The sequence below is a fragment of the Mustela nigripes genome, chromosome 11 (genome assembly GCF_022355385.1).
Source record: "Mustela nigripes isolate SB6536 chromosome 11, MUSNIG.SB6536, whole genome shotgun sequence".
Lineage (NCBI taxonomy): Eukaryota > Metazoa > Chordata > Mammalia > Carnivora > Mustelidae > Mustela > Mustela nigripes.
The window spans coordinates 3,790,262-3,809,265 of NC_081567.1; positions in this window are offsets into that span (position 1 = coordinate 3,790,262).

The following is a 19,004-nucleotide window of genomic DNA, read 5'->3' on the forward strand; positions in this document are numbered from 1 at the left end:
TCCCTCAGAAGGCGTGGGGTCCTCCAGCCTTCTGTGAAGCAGAGGGGGAGACTGAGGCCTCCTCGTGTACCCACCTCCCTGAGGCACACATTCCCTGGCACGTGCCCCCACTGGAGGGATCCAGCCCAAAGCCACTGTGGCTCCAGGGGCTTCGACTAGGGAGGCCCAGGGACCCGGGCAACCCTCGGCCAGTGACTGTGTCCAGTCAAGTCGTCCTCCACCCTCACGTCCCACACCCTGCAAGGGCCCTGGCAGAGGCAGGGCTCAGACCCGGGATGCCTGGACCAGAGTTCCGCCTCTACGGCCTGTACACCTGTTCATGCAGCTCCCTCTCCTTTCCGGGGGTGTTGCCATAATGCAGGAACAGAGGCCCCGGTGGGGCAAGTGACTTGTCCGAGATCACATGGCGGGCTGGCGATGAGAAGGTCTTGAACCCCAATCCTCCTGACCTGGCTGATTCCTCCCAGAGGCCCCTGCACCCCTCTCACAACTGCCCACGGTAAGTCAGCCTACAAGCAGGGGAGCCCAGGTCAGTCTGCTCAGGCCGCGGTAAGTCCGAGATCAAAGCGCACCCAGCACGGGCTTCTCCTGCGGCGTCCCTCCATGGCGTGTGGACACTGTCCTTTCCCTGTGTTCTCTATGGTCATCCCCCTGTGCATGTCTGTGTCCCAACCCCCTCTTCTCATAAGCACACCAGTCCTATTGGCTGACGGCCTACCCTAGTGACCCCCTTTTAACTTAATTACCTCCTTCAAGGCCCCATCTCCAAATGCAAATATGTTCTGAGGCCTTAGGGGCTAGAACTTCAACATACGCATTCCGGGGAACATAACTCAGCCTGTTTGGGCTCCTATAACAAAAACCCAGAGCCTGAGGGTCCTAAACAACAGGCATGTACCTATCACATTTCTGGAGGCTGGAAGTCCACGATCAAGCCAGCAGCAGACTCAGTGTTTGGTGAGAACCTCTGTCCTGGTTCATGTGTCCTCACTGTGTCCTCACATGGTGGAAGGGCCAGAGGGCTCTCTGGGATCTCTTTTATGAGGATACTAATCCCATTCAGGAGGGCTCCATCCTCAGGAATTAATCACCTCCCAAAAGCCTCACCTCCTAATACCATCACATTGGAGGTTAGGATCTCAGCATACGAATCTGGGGGGGATACAAACATTCAGTCCATAATACAGCCCACACCAGAGGCCCTCTGCTTTATCATCTTCTCCTCCATGTTCAACCCAGTAGACCTCAGTAGATGTCCACCCAGTGAACAAATGAAATGACATAATCCCGGTAGGGTTTTGAAGGATGAATAGGAGTTCACTAGGCAAAGAAGGCAGAGACAGACATTCCTGGCTAAAGGAACAGTCAGTCTGTGCTGAGGCCTAGAGACCTCCCAGCAGGGCCTATGTGGCTCCCTGGTAGCATGCTGAGCCAGGCATACCCCACCCCCTGCACCCATCCCAGGTGACTGGCCACCCCAGGTTAACACAGGTTGACAGGCCACCCTGCCCGACTTCCTAACTTAAGCCAAGGCCCATCCAGCCTCCACACGGAGCAGGGCCCCAGCGCCTCTGCGCCCAGGAGCCCAGCTTCAGTGATTCTAGGTATCTCTTTTCCCCTTCACGCCTGGGTGGCTCGAGCACTATTTATTCAAACTTGCATGTTATTGGTGTTTTTGTTGAAAGCCCAGGAATTATTCATGGCTGGTTTCGGTTCTCTTCTGGCAATGACCGCGTCTTTGTACACAAGATACAAATTATCTGTCAGTTCAATTCACCGTCAATCAGAGGCTACCCCAAGCACCAAGCAAAGGAGGCTCAGAATGTTCTAGAAGCCAAGTCTGGCTAGAGGGAGCAGGGGCCTGAGCAGATCATGGTCCCCTGAGTCACTAGGGCCAGGGGTCGGGGAAGGGATACAAGGGGGGTGATCGGGGAACAAATCCCACCTCTGTCCCTTTTCCCTCCTTTAGCCTGATGGGCCTCAGTCTTCCCATATGAAAAATGGGTGTTGACGGAAGTCTGTCATGGAGACTGTCCATGCTGCTTTCCACACGGATTGTCACCCATGCCCAGCTGTGTGACACATGCAGGGGGCCCTCTGTAAGGCCTAAAGAGGGGGGCAGAGATGCCAAAGGAAACAAGAAATGAACACAGATGGGTCAGCCTCCGCTGCTCTAGGGGGCTGATGTGAGAACATGGCCCGAGCAGGGCCTCCTACTGAAAGGTGGGGTTTCCGCCACCCTGTTGAAGCTGGTCTCTCGACAGAATGGGAGTGAACCAAGGGTGCTGTGTCTGAGCTAGGTCTCCCCCAACCGGCACCTCCTGCTTCCTATGTCTTGGGGGTGACACTCCTTGAGCCCAGTCGCCATGCTGCGAGGAAGCCCAAGCAGGCCCGTGGAGAAGGCCACACAGAGGGGGGCCCTGTCACCAGCCTGCATGCACGTGTGGGCGTGGTGTCACCTGGGAACCCTGGGGGGGGGCGGGTTGCACCGTGGGGAGCAAGAGGCACTGTCCTTACCGAGACTCCTCCCACGGCGGAGTCACAAGCAAAATAAATGACTGTCATTGTTCTGGGGCCATCAGTACTGGGGTGGCTTAAGTAAAACATGAGGTTCAGTTGAAAATAACTTCGTAGGCTACGTCACATACACCTCCCGTGGGGGCCCAACGCCCCCCGTGTACCCATTGCCCAGACTTGCCCTGTGGGCCTCCCTGCGGTGGTCAGCTCACAAGTTCCTTTACCTGAACTCCCCTCCAAAGGCCCTCCCCCGCGGTCCCAGCTCTGTTTTCCGAGGTACGGGGGGTTAGGATGCCAACACATGGGCTTGGAGGGACACAGCTCAGCCCCTCCAGGTGGAGGAACCAGCCTGGACAGAGCCCCAGACCGAGGCTGCTCGGGGGAAGCGACTCGGCCAGGAACTGGGCAGCGAGACTTGTCTGATGCTGCTGAGGCGGGGCTCAAGAAAAGCCTAGAGTTGGGAACCGGGTCGGTCGTCTTCCCGGGGCCACAGTGTGGAGAACACCTTAGCTCCGTCCTGGGTTGAGAAGCTTCTCCCCAAAATTCACGTCTGCAGAGCCTCAGAATGGGACCTTCTCGGGAAACAGGGTCTTTGTAGATGTCACGAAGATGATGACAACCGAGGGGTACCTGGGTGGCTCCGTAGGTTGGGTGTCTGACTCACTCTTGGTTTTGGTTCAGATCATGAACCCAGGGTCGTGAGATCGAGTCCCAAGTCGGGATCCACGCTCAATGAGGAGTCTGCCTGAGATTCTCTCCCCTTTCCTCAGCCCCTCCCTCCCATGCTCTCTCTCTCAAATCAATCAATCAATCTTTTAAAAAAAAGATGATTACAACTGAAACATGGTTAAGATGCACAGAGAGAAAGAGCGCGCACAAGCGGTGGGGGGGGGGGGGCAGCAGACAGAGGGAGAAGCTCTCTGCTTGGCTCTCTGCTAAGCAGGGAGCCTGACATGGGACTCGATCCCAGGGTGCAGGGATCACGACCTGAGCTGAAAGCAGGCACCCACCCAACTGAGCCACCCAGACACCCCACTTTTATATCTTGTTTTATTTATTATTTACTTACACACTGGATTTTTGGAGTAGGCCCTAATCCGATGACTACTATTCTTATAAGAACTGGGAGCTTTGGATACAGACACCCACCTTGAGGAAAGGGGCCGTGTGACCACAGAGACAGACGTGGGGCTGGGGTGCACAAACCAGGCAGCCACCACCAGCTGCTGGGAGGGAGGCAGGATAGGGAGTGTGTAATCTAGGACTTCTGGCTTCTGGAACTATGGGAAAATCCATCTCTCAGCCACTGAGTGTGTGTGGCGATTTGCTAGGGCAGCTCTAGGAACCCAGGCATCCAGGGTCCCCCCAGGGCCCCAGCCGCACAAAGAACTGGGTGCACGTGGCCATCGACTCATGGAGCGGATGTTCTTTCTGGACACGGACAGTTCCGGAACCCGCCCTTCTTTACACATCCCCATCAAGAGGGTCCCCGAGACCCTACCCCCTGAACCAAGGCAGGCCTGGGAAGGCTTGGACCACAAGAATGGGGCCAGAGTGCTGCACAGGACGTCGGGGGCTTGGTCAGGAAAGGCTGTGGTCCAGTGTAACTTCCCCCTGGTTCTCCGTGCGCGCGGCTGAGGAGGGCCACCAAGTCTAGGCTCCCATAGCCTAGGACCATCACGTTGCAAGGAGGCCACCAGGCGGCGCCCTGACAGGCATCCCCACACCTGTCGCTGTCACTGGGTCACCTGCCTGTGCCACCAGCCTCCCTGGGTCCAGGCCTGCCGCACTCTGTGCTGACCACCGCGGAGCCCACTGTGACCACGTGACAGACCACCGGCGGGAGCAGGGCTGAGCACCTTCCTGATTTCCTGACCCGCAAAATCCTGAGCTAAAAAAAGCTGGTACTGGGGCACCTGGGTGGCTCAGTGGGTTAAAGCCTCTGCCTTCAGCTCAGGTCATGGTCCCAGGGTCCCGGGATCGAGCCCCACATCAGGCTCCTTGCTCAGCAGGGAGCCTGCTTCCCTTCCTCTCTCTCTGCCTGCTGCTCTGCCTACTTGTGATCTCTCTCTCTCTCTGTCAAATGAATAAATAAAATCTTAAAAAAAAAAAAAAGCTGGTACTGAGTGGCTGCGCGTCATCCCAATTTGTTACACAGCAGTAGTAACTAGAACAGCCACAGGGGCTGGTGTGGTTAAGGCTTACAATGGGGTGCAGGGCTGCCCGGACGGGCCCGACAGAACACCTGGCACCTCCCCCTGGCGGGCCTGCCCCACACAGAAGGGAAGCTGGCCACGGCCCATGGCCTGCTGGGAGGGTCTCCCGTGGCTGCCCGTGGCTGCTGCTTGTGGGAGAGAGAGCCCCCCTACCCGCAGGGCCCCATTGGGAGCCAAGGGCCCGGTGGCCCCCCGCAGACGGCTGTCTGCACAAATATCTGCTCTACCCACAGCGTCCCAGACACAGGGCGGAGGGGCCCCTGGTGACAACACAGCCACCACGCCTTTATTGTGTCTGCTGTGCAGCAGCTCTGCCTGTCTGGCCCCTCTCAGTCGGCCTTGACATTGGTATTTAAACACGGCGCAGAGCCCCTGAGCCCACCCAAAGACAGCAGAGGCCTGTGCACACAGGCGCGCACACACGCACATGTGCTCGCATGCACGCTGACCTCTGAACGATGCAGCCGGCCCCGCTCTGCAAGCTGTCCCCGAGAAGGACGGCCGGGGCCGCGGGAGGAGCGCTGGGCATCGGGCCCAGCTCCACCACGGGTCCCCCGGGGCCCGATCGTTTCATCTGCGGTGGGGCTGAAGACACTGACAGCCCATGGTGGGCACGCAGGAAATGCTGCTGACACGAGGTGATTCAGGGGAGCAGGGAGAGAGACTGCCTGCCCTTCCCACCCCCTCTGCCCCCCCGGCGCCCTCAGGGGTCCGTTGAGGCCAGCTGCCACAGCCCAGTCAATGCCTGCTTTTTGACAACTGAACTAGCTGGTTCCTCCTTCCTTCTCACCTGCCCAGCCTCCTCCCTGAGAGGGGCAGTGAGCATTTAAGAGGGTGGCACAAACTGGGAAGGAAACACACACACATTGAGCACCTCTTGTATGCGTGCTCCAGCAGGCTGAGCACCCCCCCCCCATCAAGTCCATCCAATACCTGCCCCTCTCCCCGCCTCCCCGGAGGCCCTCCGTCCCCAGGCCCTGTACCCCGCCAGTTCCAGGATGCACCTTCCTTGGCCGGGCCAGACCCAGGTCTGCGTGGTCTCCCCATCTCCACCAAGATCTGAACGTGCTCATTAAAAATCCCGAATCCTGTGGCTTTTCAAACAGAGCCCCCCACCCCCGGGGCTTGAAACCAGGGGATTCAAAGGCATTTCTCCAGGTCTCCAGCCCGAGGAACGGACAGGGGAGGAGTGGGTGCCTGGCTGAAATAGAGGGGGGGCCCCTGGGGGTTGCTGATGACTCAGCCAGCTAGGGCAGGTAGAGGGGCCTGAGCTGCCTTGAGGGGCACCAAGGTTCCTCTCCTTCCCCTCCCCCTCCCCCTCTCCTTCACCCGCCCCTTCCCTTCCTCCTCCCTCTAAAAATACCATTCTGCGGCCCTCTCTCCCTCTCTCGTTCCTGAAATTCCACCCTCAGGCTCCTGCTTGGGCTACACAACCCTTGCTCAGCGGCAGGTTGGCTCTGGGCCTCAGTGTCCCCATCTGTAAGCGGGGACAAGAGCAGGGGGACCACCTGGCAGCAGAGAAAATTCTGGGGTCTGTCCCACACAGCAAATATGCTTCAAGCTCCTCTTCTCACCCTGGGGATTGGGGGGTGCGCAGCGGGGGGGGGGGGGGCAGGACCCTCTTGTCCTTCCCCTCCCGGGGCCATGGTCTGCAGGGAGCAGCTGCAGGACACAGCACCCCACCCCCCGCCATGCCTGGAGGGCCCGCCACCAGCCACCCACCACCCAGGAAGGGGGCAGAGCCTCCCCCCAGAGGAGGCTGGGCTTGATGAGGTAGCAGCGTTGTTGTCCAAATGAGGCGCTGCAGAGGGGAGGCTGCTAAACATCACACACGACAGGTGGGCAGCCCTAGCCCCTACCTCATATCCACTCACACACCCTCAGGCTCACTGGCCAGTCTCTGGAGCTCTATAGCCTCCCAAGACCCCTTGGCCTGTCTCCTGGTGCTCTGGGGGCTCTGGGGGTTCTGGAGGTCAGGGCTCGGGAGCTTGACTTGGCTGCGTGGGCCGTGGCAGCCATCAGGGTGTTGAGAGGAGTGACTATGCTGTTTGGGGACCTGACCCGGCTCATTAAGGGAGGGTCCCCCACAGTACCCGCGAGGGGACAGGGGGAGAAGCCGAGCTAGGGTGAGCCCGTCATGGCTCAGGGTTGCCCCGAGGTAAGGGATTCTTTTCAGGGATCTGGCTCAGGCTCTGCCACACCCACGAGGCAGCCCCAGGGACCCCAGGGCTGGCCTCTGAGAAAGGCCAGGTGTCAAACAGATCTAAGGTCAGACGCCAGGTCAGAGTCCTAAGTAGGCTGGAGGCGACCAGGCAGAGGGAGAGGGGTAAGAAGCACGTATAATGGGGACAGAGTTTCAGTTCGGGAAGATGAAAGAGGGGGACTGTGCCCGACGTCCCTGAACGGGGCCCAGGGCGTTGGGGATGGGGACGGATTCCGCTCCTGGGGGAATCCAGCCACCTGGCAAGGGCACTGTGGGGACGGCACTGTGGGGACTTTCATTTTCCTCCTTTCCTCCCAGAACCAGATCGTCCCGGGAGACCTAATCCCTTCTGGGGATTTTAAAGTCTCCAACTTGTCAAGGAAGAGGCCAGCTCCTGGCCTGAGGCAATGCCAGCTTCCCATTTTAATTGGAGCGTTTTTAGCCCTGAGCAGGAGGTTCCCAAAGTCCCAAGCCTCCCCCGCTGTGCCCACAGGGACAAGAGACATGTGCCCGCTCTGGGCCCAGGGGCCTTCTGAGCCTCCACAGCCCCATCAGCAGCCCGTTCCTGTGGGGGGGTGGGCACCCACAACTGTGCCAGGTGGGTGGACACCGCTCCTCTCCAGGAGGGGCTGCTGGGCACCCATCGGCCCAGCCACCAACGGGGCAGAATCCCCCCACTCAGACCTCCACTCAGTGCCAGTGTGGTGGAGCCTCCCGCTGGCCCAAGGCTGTCCCTCTTCGATCGCTGAAGGTCTTGGGTCCAGGCAGCCTCTCGGCCCAGCCCACAGTCCCCCTGCCACCAGAGCCAAGTGGTGTGGTGGGTTAAGCAGTGTTCCCCCCCAAAAGACACCTTCTCCAGGAACCTCAGGATATGACCTTATTTGGAAACAGTTTTTGCAGATGCGGTTAACACACACACACACACACACACACACACACACATACGGTGTGTGCGGGGGCGGGGGGGCAGAGGTCGGAGGGAGACCCCCCCCCTCCAGCCAGGGAACACCGACTTTCAAGGAGAGCCAGAGCCACCAGAATGTGGCAAAGGCCTGGAGCAGATGCCACGTCGAAGCCTCCAGAAGGAACGGACCGGCCAACACCTGGGTCACAGACCTCCGTGCTGGAAGCCCTAGCCAGGCCCGGAAGGGTGGACACGGGGAAGGGGGCTCGCTGCCTCCACCCCAGGCCCAGTCCCAGCCCCACCGCGGCTCCCAGCTCCCGAGGGCTAAGTTCCTGCCGCCACTCCCGCACTGGGCACAGGATCTGTTTTCCATAAACACTCTTTTGAACCGAATTTCATTTTTCTCACCCAAGGAAAGCATCTGGAGGAGAAGGCCCAGACTCTCAGGGTGGAGAGTATAGCGGGAGGAGGAGGTTCTGGGTTTTGTTGAGGGTTTTTCCTTTTTCCTTTTTTCTTTTTTTTTCCTGGCATTCTCTGTCCTTCCTGATTTTTCTCAAATGAACATGGGGGTAAGGGCGCCTGAAAGTGGGTTCCTGCCCCCCCACCGCGGGGGGGGCTCTGAGATCAGGGAGCCAGGGGCAGGGGAGCAGAGAGGGAGGAAGCAGGTTCCCCAGGATGCACAGGATGCAGTGACCAGTGCTTGGTTCTCCTCCCTGTCACCCCGTTGCCCCCCCAAACCCCGTAATGAATGCTGGGCACTGGGGAGGGAGGCGGTGGGAGGGGTACTCCAGGCAGGTAACCGCTAGGAGCCTGTGACCCCCAGGCTATCAGCCCTCCAGTGGGGCCGGGGAAGAGAGGGCTTCCTGCAGGCTTGGGATCTACAAGCTGATCTACACAGGCTGGGGCCTCCCTGCCCCAGATGGGGCCCCACATGGTCCCGGGAGGCCGCAGAGACCACCCGGGCCGGAGGCACCCACGCGGAGAGCGGCAGGGACTCGGCGGAAGCAGCTCCCCCCGCACCAAACTCAGCCCCTTTGCAGCATCTTTAATTTGTTTGTGCAGAAAATAAGCTAAGGGAGGCAGCGGAGACTTTGTTTAAAAAAGAGCAGGCCTCAGCATTTCCCGGGCGCTGGCAGCGTGCCTGGGAGGGGGAGGGGGAGGAGGAGGGGGAGGAGGAGGGGGAGGAGGGAGCATGTGCATTCATCTCATTCCTGTGTGGCATCATGCCCTCGGCCGCTGCCTCCACCACCCAGCAGAGGCCCAGCCGGCCTCCGGCCCCCCACCTCTGAGTCCTGCAGCCTCCTCGGTCCTGTGGCCTGAGCAGACCTGAAAGGCCCCTTCCATGGAGACCTGGGCCCACCCTCGAAGCTCAGAGAGAAGGGACAGCCGGCACACCAAAGCCAGGGCTGCCCCAGGCTCCTGCCTCCCTGGCCCTCAGTGACCATCCTGTACAATGGCATTCCTGGGTCACTGACCCTTAAGTGAGGTGCAGGCAGGTCTACAGGCGCGTGGGAACGGGGGGTGTGCCCGGCGTGCCCTAGGACTCCTGGCACACAGAGGCTTCCAGATCGGAGGGGTCAGCAAGGGCAGATTCTCTTCATGGGCCCCTACTCCAGGCCAGTCCCTGACGGCTCTCCGGGGCCCAAAGCTACAGAGCGGGAGGCCAAAGCTCAGAGAGAGGCCGGCCCCACCCTAGAGCCCGCAGCGGTGGAGCCTGGGTTCTCACTGGCCTCCTGAGGGGAGAAACTCCTCGAAGCCCCCCAGGGCCCTGCCTTCCCTGCTTGTGCACTCCACGGCCGTAGCTGCCCAAGGCTCCTGGCAGGGGTGGCTCTGAGCTTCCCCTACCCTGGGGGCCTGGCAGGGCTGGAGAAAGCCCCAGGAGAGGTGCCAAGGGCACCCCCCATGCAGCCACACCTACTCCTCCAGATTTCGCAGGCTCTGCTGACCCCTGCTGGCCAGGCGTCCCATCACCATAGCAACCTGGACCCTGCCTCCCAACCCCCCAGCAAGGAGCGGATGGGGTAGGGGTGGCTCCTGGCAGATGGGGCAGTGTGGGCCCGCAAGCGTGGGGCCCACCAGGAATGGCAGGCCAACTCCAGGGGCAGCTTCCCATGAGTGCCACAAAATGCTGTGCCCCCACCCTGCCTGGCTACATATCTCCCCTTCCTCCACACCCCACCACCCCAAAGACCCCAGAGCCAGGGTCTTCCGTCCAGCCCCCAGTCCTCACCACAGGACTTGCCCAGGGTGCAGACTTCAGGGGTTCCCATGACGGGCACCATGAACCTTCCCTCCCCACTGGAGCCACCAGAAGGCAGGCAGGGGGTGCCTCCCCCCAACCCCAGCTCCTCGGGTTTCCCTCCTCCATACTGCTGGCCTGCCTCCTCCTCTGTGCCTGGGCCCGGGCCAGCCACCCCTCACCTGTGTGCCTGTCACCTCTCACCTGGGCGGCTGTCTGTCACCCCTCATGCAGGTGGCTGTCATACCCCAGGCCCAGGCCCTTGCTCTTCTGTAATCCCCAAAGTCACGAGTGTGTGTGTGTGTGCGTGTGTGCGTGTGTGTGTCCCATGGGGAAAGTCCCAGATCCTCCCTCAGGCCACACAGGCCTGCTGTTCCCAGATGGGGGCTTGAAGCCTCCTATTCCCATTTCCCAGAATGGTTTTCCCAGCTCCCTCTCTGTTCAGCAAAACCTTCCAGGACATTCTACCAGCTCTGACCTCTCTGGGCCCTGCCCTTACCTGGGGATTGGGCCCCCCCCCCCCCGCGATGGTGCCCCAGTGACACTGCTATGATTGTGGGGTCCCCATCATGCCTGGGCTAAGCCCAGCACCAGCACTGAGAAGCATTTTTTGACTTGGGTGCCTCCTGGCCTCTCCCACCCCTGCTGACCATGCCCTTTGAGATGAGACAAGTCTGAGCCCTCACGCCCAGCACAGCCCACCTGGGGCTCCCTGCCCCCAGAACCTTGCACTGGACCTCAGTACACAGAAACGGAGAGCTGCAGTGACCCTTCTGGAAGCCTTCTGAGCCGGCCACTCAGTGGTGGGGACTGGTGATGGGACATTGGGCCACCTTCTCTATTGGTCCCTTAAGATTGGGCAGAGGGCCAGAAGGACTAAGAGAGCCCTGGTCTTGCCCTAAGGTGGTCGGGGATCTTTGGTTGGTCCCCACCTCCAGGGCCTCAGTGTCCCCATCGGTATTCAACAGATTGGACCCATCTGGTTCAGACAACTTGGTGATGCCCCAGACCCTGATGGCTGAGGGGGAGACCAGTCCTTCCCAGATGCCCACCACACCCTGGGTACCCAGTCAGTCTGGGGGTTTGGTCCAGCACCTGCTCCCAGTCTTGCACCCAGAAAGCTGGTGGCAGCCACTATATATCCGTGCCCAGAAAGTCAGGGCATATTGGCCAAGTCTGGCCATAGCCATGGCCGTGGTGACCAGAAGCCATGTGTTGGGTCAGGGGAGGCCCCATGGGCTGGTCAGTAGATCAACCTTGCCTCCCAAAACACCTCTAACCTCTCTCTCTGTGGGCCTCTCTCCATCCGCATCAGTCTGTTGGGTTTGGGTTTGTTTTAAAGATTTTAAGTCATCTCTCCACCCAGCGTGGGGCTTAAACTTATAAGCCCAAGATCAAGAGTGGCATGTTCTAGGACTGCCCCCTGCTCATCTATTCCTCTGATTTCTCTCTGCTTCTCTGTCTTGCTCTGTCTCTGGCACTCCAGGCAGTAGGAACAACCTGTGCAAAGGCCCTGTGGTAGACCAAGCACAGAGCAACAGAGGGCTCAAAGGGAGACAGGCATGCAGATAGTAGAGCATACAGAGGCAAGAACATGAGACAGGGAAGGGACAGCACCACTGAGACTCAGACCAGGGCCATCCCCTCTAAGAACAGACTTGCAGGTTGACAGAGAACAACTCAAATCAGATCAGTTCAGGTCAGATCCACGACAGTCATCATACTTGTGTATCAGAAAAGGATCTAGTAGACGCTGTGTGCTCCATAAAATTCAGTCTATCCCACCCCCATTCTGTAGTCTCCCCCATGGTTTGGGTGGACCCTAATTGGACCTAGCAAATCAGGGTGTTCTCATCTCCCCGGTCATAAGAATTGGTTCAGGGGTAGGAATAAACAAGGAATCCCATAGCCCAGTTGGCCAGTCACCATCCTAAACTGAGTCCTTGGAGACACTATTACTAAGCTGCTGGATCGATCCTGACCTGAAGTCTTCCCTACTGGTTCTTAACTGAAATAAATTCCCTTTATTATTAAGCCATTTTGCACTAAGTTTTCTATTATCCTCTAGAATTTGCTTCCAAACACATCCCGGGAATGTGTTCTCCCAGAGACTCAAGGTAGCAACGAGGCCACCTCGGAAGCCAGACAGAACAGTTTCCAGATGGCAATAAAGCAAGGAATGCCTCTCCAGTGTCAAGGAGGATCAAGCTGCATTTTAAAAAGCAACAAAAGGTCTGGGAAATTTAACCCTTGGACAGCAAAGGCCTGCAATGCTCCGAGTGGGCGAGCGGGAGGGTGTAGGTGGCTGGCTTGGTGATGGGATCCAGGCCCCCTTGCTCAGCGGATCTCCAAGTCAGGTCCTGACGAAAATGCTACCCCAGCTACTGTGTCTGGCTGGCCTGTGCCCACAGCCTGCCGTCCAAGTCTCTCCACGACTGTGCCGCCAGCTTCCCCGCCACCCGAGCCACGCTGGAAAATTGCCCACAAGTTAAAAGAGATTTCTTTCCAGCAGACATCGCTCCGGCAGATCCGAGCCTTATCTTCCCCTTCCAGAACGAGTGTTGTTCATTTCACTTCCTAAAATTAAAAAAAAAAAAAAAAAAAACACACAAAAAAACAAAAAACGAAAACCAAACCACAAACTGAAAAACAGGTGGGGCCGTTTCAGGATCTGGCTGGAGTTTGTCTCGGAGCTGATAAGGAGAAGCCTGTTGCCAGGCAACATGGTAGCGAACCGCTGGGGAGAAGTGCCCGGCGTTTCCGGGGCACCCCCACTGCCCCCCAAAGAGCTGGGCACGAGCAGGCCCAGGGCTCAGTAAGGCCTTTCTCATTCTAGAGAGGTTTCATCACTAAGTATTTGGGAGCCCAGAGGGATGAGGAGCAGAATGGAGGAACCTGCCTGTGCAGAAATGGCATGAGACAATGTGTCACTAGGGCAGGAAAGCCAACAGCGACTGCCCCTGGGGGCCGGGGCCTGGTCCACTGAAAGCAGTCAGAGGGAAATGCACGTCTCGCCTGGGAACTCCGACTGGGAGGGCTGCTGGTAGACCTCAGGCCAACAGGGCCCTGCCTTGACCCAGCTCTGGTCCACGAATTCCTCGGTAAGTGGCACAGGGTATAGAAATTGCCTGATGAGGGCGCCTGGGTGGCTCAGTGGGTTAAGCCGCTGCCTTCAGCTCAGGTCATGATCTCAGGGTGCTGGGATCGAGTCCCGCATCGGGCTCTCTGCTCAGCAGGGAGCCTGCTTCCCTCTCTCTCTCTCCGCCTGCCTCTCTGTCTACTTGTGATTTCTCTCTGTCAAATAAATAAATAAAATCTTAAAAAAAAAAAAAAAAGAAAGAAAGAAATTGCCTGATGAAATGTACAGCTGATTCAAAAAGCCGGGAGAGACAGGGAGAAACAAAACAAAACAAAAAAACAAAACAATTTTCACTTGATCACCACCCCCAACCCAACCAAACCCAACCCAACGCAACGAAACCCCGCCAGGACGCTCCGTGTCGGGTGGGCTGTGTGACTGTGTGAGCTGGTGGTCAGCTGGTCAGGGTGGCGGACATGACGCCACCCACTTCCCAGGCCGTGCGGTTGAGCTAACGCACTTCATGGAGAGAGGGCTTCAAAGAGCGTGTGGTCTGCAGTGAGGACCCCCGCAAACACAAGCTATTACTGCTGTCCTTCCAATAACAATGTGTGAATGTAATATAGTCATTAAGAACAAGGGCGCCTGCATGGCTCGGTTGGTTAAGCAACTGCCTTCAGCTCAGGTCATGATCTCGGAATTCCAGGATCGAGTCCCGCATCGGGCTCCCGACTCCACGGGGAGTCTGCTTCTCCCTCTGACCTTCTCAGCTCTCATGCTCTCTCTCACTCTCTCCCTCTTAAATAAATAAATAAATAAAACCTGGAAAAAAAAAAAAAAAAGAACGATCCTAAAATGAAAAGGCTGAGAGCCGAAGGCAAACATGGGGTGACATCTGTCACTTGCAGGCCCCTGTCCTCTCCAGTGTCCCCGCCCACCTTTCTCCCTCCTCCCCGTGACGCTGCTGTCCTTGGCTTTGGGGTGGTTAGCGATCTCCCCTCTGTCACAAAACCTCCCCTGATTCTTGTGTGTCGAAATCTCCGTCCTTCCGAAACTCAAGATCCAATAAGGACTTCCTTGTCCGTCTTCACCACTGCCTCCCTGTGGACGGCTATTTCTAGAGACACCTGCCTGGGTTTTGTGTTAAATTCAGCAGCTCTACGCAACAAGCATGCACAGTCTCACGCTGCTTGCCGGGGAGAGGGGTGCGTAACTAGAAGCCCCTTAACCCAGTGGCTGTGACTCAGGCTCTCCTTCAAGATGACAGTCGAGCTGCTGGCTGGGGCTTCAGCCATCAAAAGGCTCAACTCGGCCTGAGGCTCCCCTTCCAAGAGGGGTCACTGGCCTAGCACTCAGCCAGACATGGTTTTGGGGAGCCAGACAGCTGGGGGTGGTGAGGCGTGCGACTAAGAAAGGATCACCACCCCGACAACAGCAGACATCTTTTTTTTTTTTTTAAGATTTTATTTATTTATTTGACAGACAGAGATCACAAGTAGGCAGAGAGGCAGGCAGAGAGAGAGGAGGAAGCAGGCTCCCTGCTGAGCGGAGAGCCCGATGCGGGGCTCGATCCCAGGACTCTGGGATCATGACCTGAGCCGAAAGCAGAGGCTTTAACCCACTGAGCCACCCAGGCGCCCCAACAGCAGACATCTTAACCCAAACATTGAGAATGAACTCGAATGGCCATTTCTCCAGGAAAACATACCGATGGCCAATAAACGCGTGAAAAGATGCTCAGCATCTCTCATCATCGGGGAAGTTCAAACAGAAGGGGCAGCCACTTCACAGCCATCTGGACAGGGCTGCTGGAGACGTGGAGAAACCGGAATCTCCCTGCTGGTGGGAACACAAATGGTGCCTTTGCCGCAGAGGACAGTACGTCGGCACCTCGGAAACTCAACACACCGGGTGCTTAGCTTGCTCATCTGGTAGAGCAGAGGACTCTGGATCTCAAGGTCATGGGTTCAAGCCCCACGTTGGGTGTGGAGTGTACTTGAAAAAAGTTTTTTTCGACACAGAACTACCCTAAAATCCAGCAAAGAAGATGGAAAGAAGGAACCCGAAGAGAGATGTGAATGCACATGTCCGTAGCAGCATAGATGGCAATACAAGGCAGAAGTTACTCGGTGGATGGATGAACAATATCTCACACACACACACACCCCACCAGGCCAAAACGAAAGACTGACCAAACCAAGGGCTGGCGAGGATTTTGGACAACCCAAGGAGCCTGAAGACCGGCTGCCGACCCTCCGCTCATGGGGTCAGAGGCGATACCACACACCAGGGGGGCATCTGGAAATGTTTGGGGGCTTTGATGTGCTGGTACATGAGGCATCCCTGGCATTGAGCACGGAGTTGGCAGGTTGGGGGGGGGGGGGGAGCCGGGGAAGCTAATGTCCCAAAGACATAAGACGTCACCCCACGCGGTAAACCGTCCTTCCCAAAAGCCAATGTGGAAAACTCACCAGGAAGCCGTGAAAGCCACTTAGTGGGTTCCGTCCAACTGAAGTTTAGTTTTCCAACGAAGGACAAAACAACAGGACAGGAGAAGACAAGGTCAAGTATCAGCACGCATCCCTCTCACTCAGGGCGCCTACCGCTTCCCGACTGCCTAGTTTGGGGTACTATGCCTGTGTTCTCCATTCTAGGTTATGATGTAAAGTACAGTCTTACTGGGGGCCCAGGAGGAAAAAATGTCACAAACACGAGGTGGGGGTCATGGGGGGATCCCTGTGGGTGTGCCAGAAGGAGGAGGCGAACATGTGTGGCCACGCCCCAGCAGGTGTCCGCAGTCTGTCCGCCATGGTGTCCTGCAGCTCTTGGTGCCCCACAGACGCCCAGCAGTAAAGGAGACTATAGGCAGGGCACACCTCGGAGGGGATGGTGCCCCTAAGCTCAGTGGGAGCAGTGTCTCCATTAGGCTCTCCCACAATCCCACTGCCCAGCTGGAGGAGGGCGCTGTGGGCTGGCCTGGGCTGGGCCCCGAACGCTGAATGGGGCAAGTGGCGGAGGTAAGGCCTAGGAGGTTTCCGGCCACTGGATGAGGAGTAAGACGGCTGAGCCCCAGTGAGGACCCCGAAGAAGCGTGCACGGCAGGCCTGGTTGGGGGTGTTTTCTGAGCAGGCAGAGGTCAGGACCGGGACCCTCAGAAGCTCTGCCCTGGGCCCGCTGAGCCCCCTGCTGGCCATCAGACCCTGGGACTCATATGCACAGATGGAAGGGACAGACGCCTGGGAAGGGTGTCCAGACCCACCCACGTCTCCTCTAGAGCCAGTGCCCGTGGCGACGGCGGGCCTCACCCTGAGCCGCCAGGCCCAGCCAAGTCACCGGGGGCCACTGCCAGGAACCGGAGCAGAGGGCAGGGCACACTCGAGTCCCAGCACCGTGGTGGCTCTCCTCACGTGCCAGACCCTGTGCCCAGCTTGGGGACACGAGGGAAGGGGGACACATGGGACCAGCAGGGGCTGCAGCCCCAGGGGAAACTGACCAGATGGTGAGTGTGGCCAGCTGGGCACACGGGGCACCTCTGGGGCTCACAGAGACCTGTGGTACCGTGGCTGACAGGTCAGGGAGGGGACAGGTGGCCACACAAGGAAGTGTGCTTTTTACTCCCACGTCGTGTGTGTCAGGACGGCTACGGATAGGACTCTGTGTGTGCGTGCGTGCATGTTTAGTGGGTTTTTTGTTGGCCAGGGGTTGAGCAGGGGGTGGTCTGTGTCTGCTTCAGAACAGCCTGTTGGGCCAGAGTGGCAGATTCCAGCATGACAGTCGGCTTCCCTGGCCTGGTCCTTGTCAGCAGAGGAGTCTGTCGGGGGCTTGAAGTCCCTGCAGCAGGGCCTGCCCAGTCTGACGGCAGAGGCAGAAGGGCAGCCCCCTGCCCTTCCACACCGCCCCTACCCCCTGCCCGATGCCCTCTGCCCCAGAGCAGCTGTTCCGCCACTGAAAGGTTTTTTCTCCTCTCTCACTGTATCTTTTCTTTCTTTTGCGGGAGCAGCGCTGCTCCGAGCTACAGTGCTTCTGGGAAACAGAGCCAAAAGTCTTGTTTGTCCAAAGAAACGATTCTTCCTCCACACGCGAGTACTGTTTGTGCGTGAATTGCCCCTCGCGTGAGGTTGTCCTCGGCCCACCTCTCTCCCGGTGACCGTTCTGTCCCCGCAGGAGTTTGGCCCTGGCAGCTGGACATGCACGCCCCTTGGCCTGCTCTGGGCCTCGGTTTCATCAGCCCAAAGAGGGGTCGAGAGTCCTCCTGGAGGAGACCACACACATGGGGTCGCCAGCCCCAGCGTCACACGGTCGCTGACAACCCCCCATCGGTTGGGCCCTGGGAGTCCTAAAAGGAGCTTAGTCTGCTTCAGGGGTCAAGGGCAAGTGGACGAGAGGGGCCCGGGTTGGGGGCCCTGCACCAGCCCTGTCTTTGCTGGGGGTGGGGGGGCGATCAGCACTGCTGGGACCAGACCTTTTCTCTTCTCAGCCACCCCACAGGGTCTGTGGCTCACAGCTGACCTGGCCGCCTCCTCCCGGAAGGACCTACAACCTTGCCAAGACAAGGATGACTGCACTAACCCGTCTAGGGTTCGCTGCTGCTGTTGGTTATTGGTTTGTTTTAACATTTAGGGCTTTAAACACATTTTAGGAACAAAGTCCTTAGCATCAGTTTTTTTGTTGTTGTTTGTTTTGTTTTGTTTTTTGTTTTTGCAGACACAAGCGTTCCGCACAGACCGACCTGGACCGAACCAGACTGAAGAGTCTCTCTCTTGTTGGAATGAGTTCATGTCACCGAACATTCCAACAGCTGGTCCAAGCCTGAGCCCAGACCGGGTGCTTGCGCAGGGGAGACGGGCCAGCATCTTCCCTGGGGAAGGTCCTCATCCACGGAGGGAACAGATGAGCTGTAGGAGAGGAACCACACTCTATTCGCTACTGGGGGGGAGACGGTCCCTGCTGTACAGACACCTCAAATTCTAAACACCTTTGGACCCTAAAATTGGATTTCTAGGAACGCCTTCTGTTCTAAAGAAAGAAACACACACACATAGTCCGTTTATAAGAACACTCACTGCAGCTGTTTCCAGAAAAACAAAACTGGAAGTGACCTGACTGCCCAACCATGGGGGATCAGTTAAATAAGTCTGGTAAGTAAAGCCATCACAAGTCACTGTGTATCAGACCACGGGGGGCAGGAACGTGTGCACCACATACACAGGAAGCGAAAAGAGCTCTGGGCGAAGTCATTTGTGGAATATAATCCCGTTTTAATCTCTTCAAAACCTACGCACACATCTCCGCAGCCCAAAGACAAAGGCTGGAAGGATGCGCACTGAAATATTAGTGTTGGGATTACTTTCGTGTTCCGTTGCTTATACTGGCTGTTTCTCAAATGAGCTTTATTGTATTAGGAAAGAAAGACGGCTTCCAAAGCTAAAGGCAGGACAATAAGGGCCATTCGCAGTGATGTCTGCACGAGGCACCTGCACTGTCTTGTGCAGGACAAGAGGGGGTTGCTTCTGTCTGGAAGGGCCCGGACCAGGGGGAGAGCTCCCTAGGAGGCTAACATCAAAGGCAGCTGGATGTTGAGGGACACGGCAGGCGGGGGGTGGGGGTTTCCACAGTCACTGGCAGAACAGGGCACTGAAGTGGAGGGAGCAGCACAGGAATGGGCAGGAGAGACCTGGTGGGTCCCTGAGGCTGGCTTGTCAGACAGCCAAAGCCCCCAGTAGGGCCCAGGGCTGGGGGCTTGTCCCCAGAGGTCAGGGGTTACTTACGGAGTCTGTGCTCCCACGGTCTCCAGGTCCCTAAAGAGCAAGCCGTAGGAGCAGAAAGAAATGGAATGAAGCACTTCT